The sequence below is a fragment of the Triticum aestivum genome, chromosome 2A (assembly GCF_018294505.1).
Source record: "Triticum aestivum cultivar Chinese Spring chromosome 2A, IWGSC CS RefSeq v2.1, whole genome shotgun sequence".
NCBI lineage: Eukaryota > Viridiplantae > Streptophyta > Magnoliopsida > Poales > Poaceae > Triticum > Triticum aestivum.
The window spans coordinates 685,672,848-685,687,921 of NC_057797.1; the positions used below are offsets into that span (position 1 = coordinate 685,672,848).

General features: G+C 41.8%; 1 pseudogene; it reads left to right on the top strand.

Annotated features, from left to right (window-relative positions):
- The first annotated feature begins 758 nt into the window (after nucleotides 1-758).
- Nucleotides 759-12,627, top strand: LOC123185932 (pumilio homolog 1-like; annotated as a pseudogene).
- The last annotated feature ends 2,447 nt before the right edge of the window (nucleotides 12,628-15,074 follow it).

Consider the following 15,074-nt stretch of genomic DNA (forward strand, 5'->3'; position numbering starts at 1 on the left):
CTCCAGTTGAAACGTATACGCACCTCCCCTCCCCCAGTTTATATCTGCCTCGCTACCACAATCACATTCTCAAAAAAATTATTCAGTACACTCCTCCGGGCTCTACTCGCGTTCCTTTAAACCAGAGAACAACCTCTTCTGGTTACAACATGGACTAGTTCCATAATGGTGTTCCTTTGAATTACGGAAGATCCTCTACTACTTGTATACTCCACCGGGCTCTCCTTCAATTTCACGCAAGGTAAGTTGTATACACTCCACATCTTGTGCTTCTTAAGTACTCTAGATCTAATCCATGTCTCCTCTCCATGATGTTTCTTGTGCTAGATCTGACTTTTTTCAGTCGCTATATATTTTTCTCTGGCCCATCTTTATTAAGTGTACATGTTGAATTCATGCTTGGGTTCCTTTTTTGGTTGAATTCATGCTTGTGTTCCTTTGAATCAGAATAATTAGGCTAAGCATGCCATACAAGAGTTTAGATCAGATCTTGTGTGTAGTTAATTTTCTGTTCACTAATTACAACTCCCTTGTATTATCTTGCACATATTTTATCTAGATCTATCATGTTTTCTTGGACTTTTTACTTCTAGCTAATTAGATCTGATTTTCCTACTAGTACATGTTCATCAATTTTGGGTGCATACATGTTTCTTGCTCTTGTTTGTTTGGATGGACTAAACTTGTGCATGTAGCTTTCCTGTGAGGAAAAGAATCATGTTTTTACACGCTGTCAATGTGTAAATTTTTACAGCGAGATGGATAACAAAGGCAAATCTGAGGCCATTGACAATTACGTGCGAACGACATCCCGTTCCCATGGTGGCAGCGGGATAGACAGTGGCAAAGAGATATGGGACGACGATGCTGCCACCATTGCTCTTGGCGCCGTCAACGTGACAGGAGCCTTTTCCTCGGCTTCCTAGATGAAGAGGTAATTAATTAATTATTCATGCTAAGCCCGTATATCATTGAGTACATATCATGCAACCTATTTCAAACTGATAATTAATTTACTGCCATAAATGCATATTGATAGGTAAAGGAGTATAATGCATTTACACTCGTATATTTTTTTTACACAAATATCATATATATTTAATATGTGTTTATCTATAGCTCCTCGGGTGCATTGTGTATTACTAGTATTGTTGTATCTGAAAGATCTCTCATTTAATGGGTCTTATGACAGAGAATATATGAGTATTTTTGGTTTTGGTGTGAAAGTTATATCTAGTTTGAGATATGGGAACTCTCTGTTTCCTCATTAAATAAGATGCCAAATCATACTTTTGCTTAAGTTACATGATTATAAGAGATCAGAAATTATTTGCTACCCATGGTGGTAGCTACGCACATCCCCGATTTTTATCTTTAATTATTTTGGACTACCAAAAATAACTCTATAACAAAAATATCGTGACTTTGTACCATCCAAGCAAGCAAATAAGAAATTATACCAAAAAGGCAAGCAAAAAGACAGAGAGAACTGAGAAAAGTCCCTTTATACACAACGAAAAGGCACTTGTGTCAAAAAGGTAATAATAAAGACAAACATAAGTGAGAAAAGGTCATTTCTATACAACAAAAAATGCACTTGTGGCAATGCCATAAGAAACCCGACACCTCATATATAAAAAAGGCACTTATGACAAAGGGTGTGTAGTTGCCACCATGTGTGCGTACCTACCACCATGCATAGGAAATCGCCTCTCGAGAAGAGATAGTCCAAAGTGTAACACTCGGACTGCTAATAGTATAGCCCTAAGAAATCTTATCTAGTTGACGTTCCCTGTGAGACCAACCCTAGTGAACCCCTCCCCCCCTCCCTTGGCCATACGATCTCCATCCCACGGCTTGCAGTTTTTTGACAAAAATATAGAAAAGCCCCTTAATGGAAAGAACTACCACGACAGTTTTTGTTTCTAAAAACTGCCAGCCCCACACCCCTCAAATGCAGTGAAAACTGTCAGGGGACCACTTTCGTTTGCTAGGCGAACATTCGCCAGGTATGAAGGTCCAAGTTTTATTGTGTTAGTACTTCTATACATATATTTGGCACTTAATGGTAGTGGAATTTTCCACATGATTTACTGCAGTGGGCCATGGTTGCATACACCTAGCTCTTACTTAATTATAGTATTTGGAAAATAATTTTTCATATAAAATAATATTATTAAGTTCCCAGTTGTAGTACTACTATATAATTATTTGGTACATCATTAGTGGTACCACTTTATACATATACTCAATGAGAGCAGAATATGTTTTCCACCATAATTTATACTAGTTACCATAGATTACAACTACTATGGTAGGTTGCTTATTAGCTACCGCATATGTGGTTGCCTAGTGAACCAAATTATTTTGGAAACTATTTTTACATTTTAAAAGGATATTTTTTCCATATCTAAGATACCTATCGCGTCTTTTTTAATTAAGGTTTTTGAGACTAATACATATCCTTCAGTGCTCTTTCCTAAGGGAAAAGAGTCTCGTGTTCCTGCCAAAACAAGGAAACAAAAGAAAATATCCTGGTGTTCGGCCATTTGTCTTAGAGAATGGTTGTTGGATTGCTCGTTTTCTTCCTTAATAGGTCAGAACTAACCTTCCTGGTGAAATGGAAGATCTTCTAATCAGGCTAACAATGCAGATTAGTAAAGCTCACTTTAGTTTTTCATCCCGCATGACCTCTGATGGAGATCAGGCACGGTGGTGGTGACCTACATGGATGGGGGGACCTGGGCAATGGCGTGCATGGAAAATCCCTTCTCTAATGTCATCCAGCCAATTCTAACTAAGCTAGGGGCTATATTGTCCATGAATTCGATGGCCAAAGGAGGCATGTCGATCCGAGTTTAGTATACTGCACCAACGGTACATCGAGACAATATCACAAAGGGCGAAAGATGTCTACTGACGCGTCGGTGTCACATGGAACCCATGTGTGCCTTCCTCTGAAAATGCCCTTGTCGCACTCAATGCCAATAGGGTTGCACCAACCAGATCTGTTTATTGCATTGTCGAGCAATGCTCTTTTGCCTATCGATAGTCGCTATAAGGAGATAAGGTCACGTACAAGGAGCCGACCCCGCACAAACCTCACCGTAGTCACCGACCATGTTGCGATGTATGTTCTCTAACACCTCTATGTCCTCCCTCACCCTAGGGTGCGTTGTTGCCTTCATCCTGGAGACCTCTGACCCCATGGTCTGCTCTAGAGTGATCAAACAAGAGGAGATTAGGAGATGCAGAAACGTTGGGTGGGGAACAAAGATTACTAGGGACGTTTCTGACCTAGTATTGCCTCACATATCGAGACAGTGTCAAAGAAAAATAAATATAAAATGTCAAATAGTCAAGGTCTAAGGTTGATGGGGCAAAACAACATGTTATAACTGAAGAAATAACAAATCCTCAAGGCACCAACAAAGATGGGGGATATCAATTTCCCCTTATAATTGGTGGCAGGTGGCGGGGCAAGTGGTGGTGGCAAGTTGGTGATATGATGGTTGAAGTACACATGGAGGATCCTGAAATGCATGTATCTTAAGTGTCATAAATATGGGGGTCACCATTGCATAATCGCTTGGTGGTAGCTCCATCGGCGGCCTCAGCGTGAAGTGAAAGTGCCTGGTGATGGGTTGGGGATGGAATCATAAATCGTAGAACCGCACTAGTTAGGAGCACATTTCAGACTCCAAGCCATCAACAGGGGTAGACCACCTCATGACATTAGATCAATATACATTTGGTTGTTCTAGCTATGCACTACAACCAAGTACCCATTCCTACAAAGTGCTTGAATAGTGCAATCATCTTAGATTTTCTCTTAAATTTTTAAAAAATAGTTGTGTTTTGTTCTTCTCCTCTTCATTTCGTGTGTGAATTGTTACAAGGGCTTACTATCAATTAACACGTCCAGGGAGACCCTAGATTTTCGCTCATGCCATAGGGACCAGATCATCATGATAAACATTGAGTCATAGGCCTCGTGCTTGTGTCATAGGATGTGCTTCCAGTGTCCTTGATACCATTCTTTACATAAACATGAAGCACTTGAAGTGAGACAGTAAAGGTTAGCCCATTCATGGTTGACAAAGCACAACCTCTAAAGGCACCCCCAGTTGATCAAAAGGGGTAAACAAACTACTTGGATGCGTACCTTTAACGCAAGTATGTAAAGTTAAAGTTCACAAAGGCATCAAGAGTCAAAATCCTCAATAGGAACATGAGCAATGCCTTAAAGGCATTCTTAAATGCCGACAACCTACTTTCGGGGGTATTACTTAGCACGGTGGTTGAAGCCTTATTTCTCAGTATCTCCAAAGGATGAAAGAAACCTCAAAGTCATGCTTTGATTCCCAAAGCCTACTTGTTAGAGTGTGTGGTGGTTCAACCGTCAGTGCTTAGTAGTTTAGTTGGTCCAATTGCAGTGATTAATTAAATTATTGTGCTCTCCGAAGAAAGCACCAAGTGATCACCTTGTGTGGTCAAAAGTGGTGGCTAGTTCTAGTTATTGCAATTTTGTGATTAGAGACCGGGGGCATACACCATTTATACATGCATGTTGTTACTATATTAATAAGTAAAACATGTATCAAGATGCTTTGAATGGTATCAATTCTATTCAAGTGTAATTGAATATCTTGTATGGTTATACCAGATGGGATGGCTGCATTTGGATTATGAGTTGGGACAACATTCTACTTGCTTGTTGTGTATCAACAAACCTTCTACTTGCTTGTTGTGTATCAACAAGCTTCTAGCAAAGCTTGCTTAAGATGTGTCAATATGGGTAGTACATGGAAGCACCTCTGCAAGTCACAATTATGCAATTATCAGCTACCAAGGATGCAAGCCTTGTTCTATGATGTGAGAGACATCGAGGATCATTAACCACAAGCTTAAGTGAGCTCCCTTTAGAACGTCCATATTGATGTGTATTGTAGAACATTCCCAATTAGTGGGGAACTTAATTATGTAACATTAATAGACATTGTGTTGTAATGTTGAATAACGTATCAAGTTAAGTGATTGTGTTTAGTTGTGAGATTCAACTGATAAGTGATTTGAAGAGCTAATAGTGTTGTCAAGATGCGAATTTTCCCAGAAAGAAACTACATTTCACTCATTTGAAGCATACCATCACACACAAAGCCTAGTGTGAATCAAGGGAAATGAACTATTTGTCTAATTCCTAAGTCATTCCTTGTGATACTTTTTGAAGGAGTGTATATACTTCATATAAATTAATATCTACAAAAGAGATAAACAGACCATTGTTCATTGAATTCTTGCGAGATGAGCATATTGGTCATTCTTGTCTCCAAATGTGATGAACCGGTCATTTTGGGATGTTTTATGAGCGAACTACTCACTCGGTCGTTCCCAACCGTTATCTGTGCGGACGTGGTTTGTTTTACTCAGCGTGGGGACCATAGTGCAGTCGCTCAGGAGGTGTTTAGTTTGCAGAAAACACCCTGCAAACAAGCAGAGCTCAGGGGACATTTACTTTGCGTTCACTTTTTTCAATGCACCCCTTCAGTTTAATCATAGGGGGTCTTTTGCAAAGCCTCCTCTGTAATCTCTCTCATCACTTCATCTCTTCTCTACTCCGCCGCTCGTACGCATGTTGGCAGAGGATACACGTGGCGGTGCCCCCATGTCCACTGCGCCTTCCACCATCACCCACTCTTGCCATTTCCATCTTCCATCCATCACCCATTCTCGCTAATGCTCTTTTCCTGCCATCACCCTCTCCTACTCCTGCCATGGCCAGCTCACTTTATAATGACATTGGTCTGCATGAGTTTTCCATAGCCAAGCAACACCATTGCTCAGTCCTCCTCTTGTTTGGCATAATGGTGAGGAAGCTTTTCACCTCGCGCGTCTGCATTAGTGCGGGGCTCCGCAATGGCACTGCCGCCCAATGCCCGGGATAGGTGACTTCTCATCTGGCATGCGCTGCTCCAAGTTCAGCACATCGAAATCGATACTACAACTCCTCCAACATCAAGCCGGCGATGTCAGAGCTCTCTCCTAAATGCCAAGAGATTGAGAAAGAAGATACCGAGGAAGAGGAAGCGCTCAAGGTGATGTAGGCACAACTACGCAACAACATTGTTGACGGTGAGCAGGAAAAGTTATTACCTGCCAAGAAGGTGGTTTTTGGGTTGCGAACACCCACTAATGAAGCCTATATGATCACCGTGCATGAATAGTAGTCCCATGTGGTGCACAAAAACAACTTGGGCAGGCGGTACTCACGGCGTCTCTTTACACTGCGCAGGGCAAGGCGATCAGGCACCAGGCTGCCAAAGCATTGCTGCGGAGTTGCAGCGAGGCTGCCTTTGCCTCCCTCGACGATGGAGATGAAGAGGGTGGCACAGTAACAAACTACATGTGCTCAATTTCAAATAGGAGAACATGGATCTGGCCAACTCATTGTACTGAACACTCACAGCTGGACTTGATTCACTGCTAGACACAACATAATATCATGTTCTTTTGTTCTTTTTGACAACATATTCACTGCTGGATTTGATTTTTTCAAAATCATTTTGGGATGAGATCAAACAATTTACATCAAATTGGCACCCCAAAAGCCCTCGGATGATGTCACTGCCTTATTTTGCCACACGACGAGAAGGGAGAAGTAGGTGAATGCATTTGTCTACCTTGCAATTCACACCATTGAACTCGGTATCGAAATGGTATTGTGGTTGCCGAAAGTCAAATTCTTGCAACTCCTCCTAAAAATGATATCTTTCTAAGCAAAACCTTAGCAGTCATGCATAGATGCTTGAGAGAGGACTTGGATTACTTACGTGAGATCTTGTCTTCGATCACCAGTACCACAAAGCCTTCGGCTTCCATTTCTCCCTCACGCGCTTCTGCCCACTAGCACCACCCATCTCACCAAACAACAGTGGGTCGGGGGGAGATGCCACCGATGGTCACGCTTGCTCGTCCTAGTCTAGCTTGCGACGCCTAACCGACATGGTCCACACAACCATGCAAGGTACCTTCCACTACCGGTGCCAGCACCGCTTCTATAGGGTTAGGATTTTGATGCTCGATTTGGAAATCAAGGGGAAAGGGATCTCAACTTCTTTCCAGGATATTTTATACAAGTTAAAAGCCTCCAGAGTGACTACACTATGTGCCCCATGCTAAGTCAGCATGCCACCTCGACTCGATTATGGTTGGAAATGGTGGAGTGACCAGTTCGCTCATGAAATAAACCAATGTGATCGGTTCATCACATTTTGAGAGAAGTGTGAGAAATGTGCTCATCTCACAAGAGTTGAGTGACCAATGGTGCGTTTATCTCTCTACAAAATCCCTTCATAGAAACTATTTATGAAAATTGATTAAAAAATTCCCTCATTAAAAAAGTCATGGTACAAAAGCACTACAAGAAATTGATCAATTGGAATACAATAATTCAAGGCTAAGAATGAAGTATAGTTGATGGTTTGACTTACTGTTAATACTTTTATTTTTAGAAAATGACAAGTATACATTTTGCTCCATATTTTATTTTCATCATAGAGGTTACGACATTGATGGTAATATTGGGGTTTGCTTCTACAAAACATCTTATAACAAGGTGACTTTATAAGACCAATGGCATGTATGGAACATACCTTTTATGCGACTTAATACACCATCATCACATCAATTAATTCATATAAGACTCAAGATACTAACTATTGACCAAGAACAAAAGCCTAATGTGACATGCTAAAAAATTCTGAACTACCATGATGCCTCTATAGAATTTACCACACCCACCCATAGAGAATTTATATTGATTTTAGCATCACAAGCCTCTACATGGCCATTCCCCGTCGAAGGACACTGCTTGCAAACTGCAACCATGCTCATTTAAATTTAGTGTCCAAACCACACCCTGATTTGGTGTAGCAATCATAAACTAAATCAATGTTGTGAGTCATCTCTCAAATTCTTTACAAGTTGTCTTGGTGTGCTTAGTGCCTCAGTATGACTATAGAGATGTGTGAATTGGTAGGCCAAAAATATTCCTACGTCCCAAACCATGCACACTACCTTAGGCGGCCCATCATGGCCATGAGTGGGTAGTGCTAGCTTTGCTCCCTCCTATTCAATTGCATCTCCCTTGATCTCATAGTTTCCCTACCTTCTCCGCATCAAAACTGTTGCCTCTATAGGTAGTCCTCTCTTGTATTATCTTATTCACAAATCGCAACCCCCCTACTTGTGCCATGTATGCTTCATGTTGAGTCATTTAATTCCAGTTCTCACTGCCCATCGATTATCAATCTCCGCATAATCTTCCTAATCCTTATCTGCAAACTATCCATCGGAGATCTAAGTCCAGTGTTTGGTGAACAGCTAAGGTTACACCAGAGTCACCATAAAGAAGGTTGATCATAAATTTGTGACTCAACCATCCGAATTTCTAAAAATAGACTTCAATATCTTGTTATGTTTATTCTTGTTCCTTGTCAATCTAAAAAGGCATTGCCATGCTTTTTCAGATAAATTATGAAGAAGGAACGTTTAGGTCTCTAGATACATGACCCTCATTATCTATGTTGTGCTTGTAGTGCTCGAGGTAGCAGATTTTCATTTTCTCCAAATAACACGAGCAACCATACATTTGTGTTAGGATATGGATTACTTTTTGAAGGATAAATGATGATTTTTCACTTATGTGGTTGGTCCATAAACAATCAAATTGACCCATGATGAGGCCTTGCATTTCATTAACATCTTTGGTTGCTCGATCATTGTCATCTCTTATCATTTGTATCTTTCGCCGAGATCTCTCCCCATTTTTTCACTGCCTTGCTCCCTATTTCTTTATCTCACCATACACCACGATGAGAGCCGCCTTCCCCATGAATTTCGAAAGGCAAGGATTGAGATACATTCCGCATTGTTCGTGGTACATTGTGACAATGTGTTGCCATGCTTCTCTTGCATTACGACATATCCACCATGCACATGCCTAGATAAGGGATAAGCCACTTGTACCATATGGGCGGGACGTCGCTTGCATGATCGCGAGCTCAAGGATGATGCTTTTCTTATCAAACGGTGGTGAATCAGCTCCCTTCATTTATACTCCCTCCGTCCCAAAATAAGGTACTCAACTTTGTACTAACTTTAGTACAAAGTTAGTGTAAAGTAGAGTCACTTATTTTGAGACGGAGGGAGTATTTATGAGAAATTTTCTTCTCAATTGTGTCTTGGTGCTATGAGCTGAACATAGCGACGGGCACCATGCATACCCTATATTATGCTTGAAATTTTTTCCTTGCAATTTGCTCGATTATTAGATTAATCGGTTGATTGAGATGGAAGTTACGCTGCACTAGTGATCTCCCCTACTTCGGGTCAATCTCTTTTTTAATTTTTGAGATTACATGACAAATTGGTTTGGCATGATTGGAAGTGATGTTGTGTGATTGGTTGATTGTATTGCTCAAGCTACCTACATTTTTTCTTGATTTTAATCTGGCAACACTACATTTGTGCTATATTTCACGGCATGATAATTCTTTGCCCAAAAAACACAAATATTTTTAAATTTTTGTTATTGTCTTGAAAGTTGAAATACTGATTGTTGTAGATAAAATTTGCATTGAGGAAAGTTTACTATTGTGGACTCTACACTCAGTGTGATCCATTGAGCAGTGAGCAATGACCATTATCATATATCAGACATATGGATGGAATTTACCCTTGAAACTACCGTATGATCATGAGTTAGTAACTGCTTGTTGTTGTTCATTGTCATTGTTGTTTTACCTATTGGAAATATTTGCACCGTGAGTGCTCCCCGTAATGGAAATAATAATTGATGTTTTCCTTTTCAGGATGATCCAAAGAGCGAAGAAGATTTGACTCTACACAATCAGAAGTTGCCCCAAATTGGCAACAGATACATAGATCCATTTCATCCTGTGAACTCTTGTGCCTCTACAAAGAGTGTAGTCAAGGATTATACCGGGCTACACACTCAAAATCCACTACAGAATATGGATGTCATTGAAGATTTGCGTGCACAATCATCATCATCTTCTTCAAGGATTGTGCCTAGTAATTTTGCTAATATTATGGCGATGCAGGAGGCATGCCTTCGTGCATTGATTGACCCAGATCAGGAACTATCCTGCAGACTATGGCGTCAGTCCCCTGAGGCTTTGAAGAATCACTATGCTCTTGACGTTGAGATGGCATGTTCTAGGGGGCATGTGCCAAATATAAATGCTCCTAGGGATTCCGAGTTCTATTCACTTCTTCAGCGGATCAAGAATCCGATAAACCAATCTATGCGGCTCATCAATGTCAAGGGTCACATGCCTGCTCTCAGGTGCACATAACTCATGCAACTTATCTTCATACTTACCTTATTAAGATAACACAAGTACTAAGCATCAGTTTCAATCAGTATATTCTTCAGGTTACACCTCCTATTGTGTTATGGATCCCTGGACGAAATTGCGACCTTATATGGTAAATGGTCCATTACCCTTTGTTGTATTTGACATTGTAGTGCAGACCCAATTGGGAGCTGCTTTATACGGCAGAAACTTGACGAAGCAACTACTGGAGAGATAGTTATGCTATATAACGAAATCACGCCTCACATCCTTACACTGGTCACTGATGCCTTTCCCACTTATGTTATCCAAAAGGTTTTTTCCTCCAATTCTGATAGAATTTTTTATCTCGAGTCTCTAATTAAGGATGTTGAGATCAATCGGACATAAACTTCTGTACTTACCTTCTAATTTTTTTCTATAGCTTCTTGAGCATGGACCACTAGTCTACTTCAGGATACTCATTGCTAATCTAATCGGGCATGTGTTAGACCTAAGCCTTCATCTCTATGGTTTTCGGGTGATCCAGAAGGTAAGCTGAACACTATATCAATGTTGGGGATATCGCTTATCAGGAACTTATCGGTCGACCCATGATAAGGGGTAAATCGGCCAGTTTATCGGCATATCAGCCGATTTATCGCCATATCGGCTGATTTATTGGCCGATTTATCTTATCGGTCTGACAGCGGTAAGCGATAAATCGGCCGATTTATCGGCATATCGGAAGATATCTTGAACAGTGATATATATATATATATATATATATATATATATATATATATATATATATATATATATATATATATATATATATATATATATATATATTCTAGCATCTCATGATGGAAGGAATTAAGGTGTGTTTGTAGATTGCAAAACTGCACTTTTATATTTGGAAGGCCTCTGCTTTGTAATGTCATGTAAGATAGAATATGTAATTTAATCAAACCATTCATTCTCATTTATTGTCTTGTTAATATGTTCATTCTCTTAGATAACTTATGTTATAAATATAATATAATGTCAAATGCATAAATAGTTTAAGTTGATTATGTTTTAAGTTTTTACCTTGGTATGCCATATTATTTCGTTGCGAGGTCGGTCACTCACTGATGGTGTCTCTTTGTTCAGGCTTTTGAAATAAGCGACATTGATCAACAAATAGAGATGGCCAAGGAGCTTTATAGCAACTTATTCAAATGTATTTGTGATCAACATGCAAACCATGTCGTTCGGAAATGTATGGAGTGTGTGCAGTCACAATATATCCAATTCATCTATAGACGGTTATGTGGCAAGGCCAAGATGTTATCCACCCATCCTTACGGCTGCCATGTGGTTCAGGTTGTTAGTTTGGGCATTACACTTTTTACCGCTTCCTATCTTTCGATGTTTGTTTGTACCTTGTTCACTAATTATTCCTCCCGTCCTCATGATATTCTTAGAAAATGTTGGAGTTCTGCAAGGATCCTCAAATTATGGACAAGTTTATCACAGAGATTCTCGATTGTGTAAAGGAGTTGTCTGTAGACCCATATGGAAACTATGTTGTGCAGGTAAAGTGTGTAGTGGTTCGTAATTGATGAAATATTGTCGCGAATAAACGAACAATTCACATGTGTGTTCTATCGACATGTTGCAGTACATTGTGGAGCATGGAGGATCTCGTCATCGACAAATTATTATGTTAAAATTTGCTGGAAGCATAGTACAGATGAGCCACCAGAAGCACTCTTCCAAAGTCATTAAGAAGTGCCTAATCTATGCTAGCTACCACGATTGCAAGCTTGCCATAAATGAGATCCTTTCTGCAGGCGGTGGTCAAACTACAGATCATCTCGTGGTACGTGGTTCTTGAGATCTTACAGCTGTTACTCGGCATTCCTAAAGAGATATAGTACATGACTAATCTTGCATGGTTTCCTGGTCATGCAGGGCATGATAATCCACCAGTCTGCAAACTATGTGGTGCGGCAGATGATTGACGTGATGAACGATTGGCAGTTGTACGTGATCGTGGACGTGCTGAGGCGCAATAGGGACACTTTGGTTAGGTACGCCCATGGGAGGCAGGTCATCGCGCAGGTCGAGCGGCTCCTCCATGGCATGGCACCGTCCCCCGACTCCTTTGGGCAAACATCTCCATCGTCCCGGTTCCTCTAGTGTGTTTTTAATTGCTTTTACAATGGTTTGCTTTATATGTCTCGTTCTTCCTGGGGCATTAGTGATCGAAAAAAATTGAATTAAGGTGAACTCGGTTGCTTTCCTTTTCCCTATTAGGGTGAACTAAATTGTTTTTGTAGAGGAGAACCGAACTATAACCTCCTCTAGTCTAAGGATTTGTCAGGCGCCTAGCCTACCATTATCTATGAATTCAACTGTTTGTTTTCTATCATTTAGTTAGGGATTAATCTGTCAAGTTTAGAACTTTAAATATTTTGTTGGCTGGTTTCACCAGGCATGCATGTTCCAGGTCGACCAGGCAGTAAAAAATACTCCCTCCGTTCCATGATATAAGAGCACTTCATGCATCAGTTAGATTTATTGTTTTGTGAGTGATGCATCATTTGATGGGGAACATAGCTGAATTTTAAAATTTTCTACGCATCACCAAGATCAATCTATGGAGTCATCTAGCAACGAGGGAGAGAGGAGTGCATCTACATACCCTTGTAGATCGCGTGCTGAAGCGTTCAAGAGAACGGGGTTGATGGAGTCGTACTCGTCGTGATCCAAATCACCGATGACCAAGTGCTGAACGGACAGCACCTCCGCGTTCAACACACGTACGGTTGGGAAGACGTCTCCTCCTTCTTGATCCAGCAAGGGGGAAGGAGAGGTTGATGAAGATCCAGCAGCACGACGGCGTGGTGGTGGATGCAGCAGGATCCCGGCAGGGCTTCGCCAAGCGGAAGCGGGGAGGAGAGGTGTTACGGAGGGAGAGGGAGGTGCCAAGAGCAAGGGTGCGGCTGCCCTCCCTCCCCCCTCTTTATATAGGGGCCTTGGGGGGCACCGGCCCTAGGAGATGCAACCTCCAAGGGGGCGGCGGCCAAGGGGTGGCTCCCCCCCCCCAAGCCAAGTGAGGGGCGCCCCCACCCCTAGGGTTTTCCAACCCTAGGTGCAGGGGAGGCCCAAGGGGGGCGCACCAGCCCACCAGGGGCTGGTTCCCCTCCCACTTCAGCCCATGGGGCCCTCCGGGATAGGTGGACCCCCGGGACCCTTCCGGTGGTCCCGGTACAATACCGGTGACCCCCGAAACCTTCCCGATGGCCGAAACTGGACTTCCTATATATAAATCTTTACCTCCGGACCATTCCAGAACTCCTCGTGACGTCCGGGATCTCATTCGGGACTCCGAACAACTTTCGGGTTACTGCATACTAATATCTCTACAACCCTAGCGTCACCGAACCTTAAGTGTGTGGACCCTATGGGTTCGGGAGACATGGAGACATGACCGAGATGCCTCTCCGGTCAATAACCAACAGAGGGATCTGGATACCCATGTTGGCTCCCACATGATCCACGATGATCTCATCGGATGAACCACGATGTCGAGGATTCAATCAATCCGTATACAATTCCCTTTGTCAATCGGTACGTTACTTGCCCGAGACTCGATCGTCGGTATCGCAATACCTCGTTCAATCTCGTTACCGGCAAGTCACTTTACTCGTGTCGTAATGCATGATCCCATGATCAACCATTTGGTCACATTGAGCTCATTATGATGATGCATTACCGAGTGGGCCCAGAGATACCTCTCCGTCATACGGAGTGACAAATCCCAGTCTCGATCCGTGCCAACCCAACAGACACTTTCGGAGATACCTATAGTGTACCTTTATAGTCACCCAGTTACGTTGTGATGTTTGGCACACCCAAAGCACTCCTACGGTATCCGGGAGTTGCACAATCTCATGGTCTAAGGAAATGATACTTGACATTCGGAAAAGCTACAGCAAACGAACTACACGATCTTTGAGCTATTCTTAGGATTGGGTCTTGTCCATCACATCATTCTCCTAATGATGTGATCCCGTTATCAATGACATCCAATGTCCATAGTCAGGAAACCATGACTATCTTTTGATCAACGAGCTAGTCAACTAGAGGCTCACTAGGGACGTGTTGTGGTCTATGTATTCACACATGTATTACGATTTCCTGATAACACAATTATAGCATGAATTATAGACAATTATCATGAACAAAGAAATGTAATAATAACCATTTTATTATTGCCTCTAGGGCATATTTCCAACAGTCTCCCACTTGCACTAGAGTCAATAGTCTAGTTACATTGTGATGAATCGAACACCCATGCAGTTCTGGTGTTGATCATGTTTTGCTCTGGGGAGAGGTTTAGTCAACGGATCTGCCACATTCAGGTCCGTATGTACTTTAAAAATCTCTATGTCTCCATTTTGAACACTTTCACGAATGGAGTTGAAGCGACGCTTGATATGCCTGGTCTTCCTGTGAAACCTGGGCTCCTTGGCAAGGGCAATAGCTCCAGTGTTGTCACAGAAGAGAGTCATCGGGCCCGACACATTGGGTATGACTCCTAGGTCGGTAATGAACTCCTTCACCCAGACTGCTTCTTGTGCTGCCTCCGAGGCTGCCATGTACTCCGCTTCACATGTAGATCCTGCCACAACACTCTGCTTGCAACTGCACCAGCTTACTGCC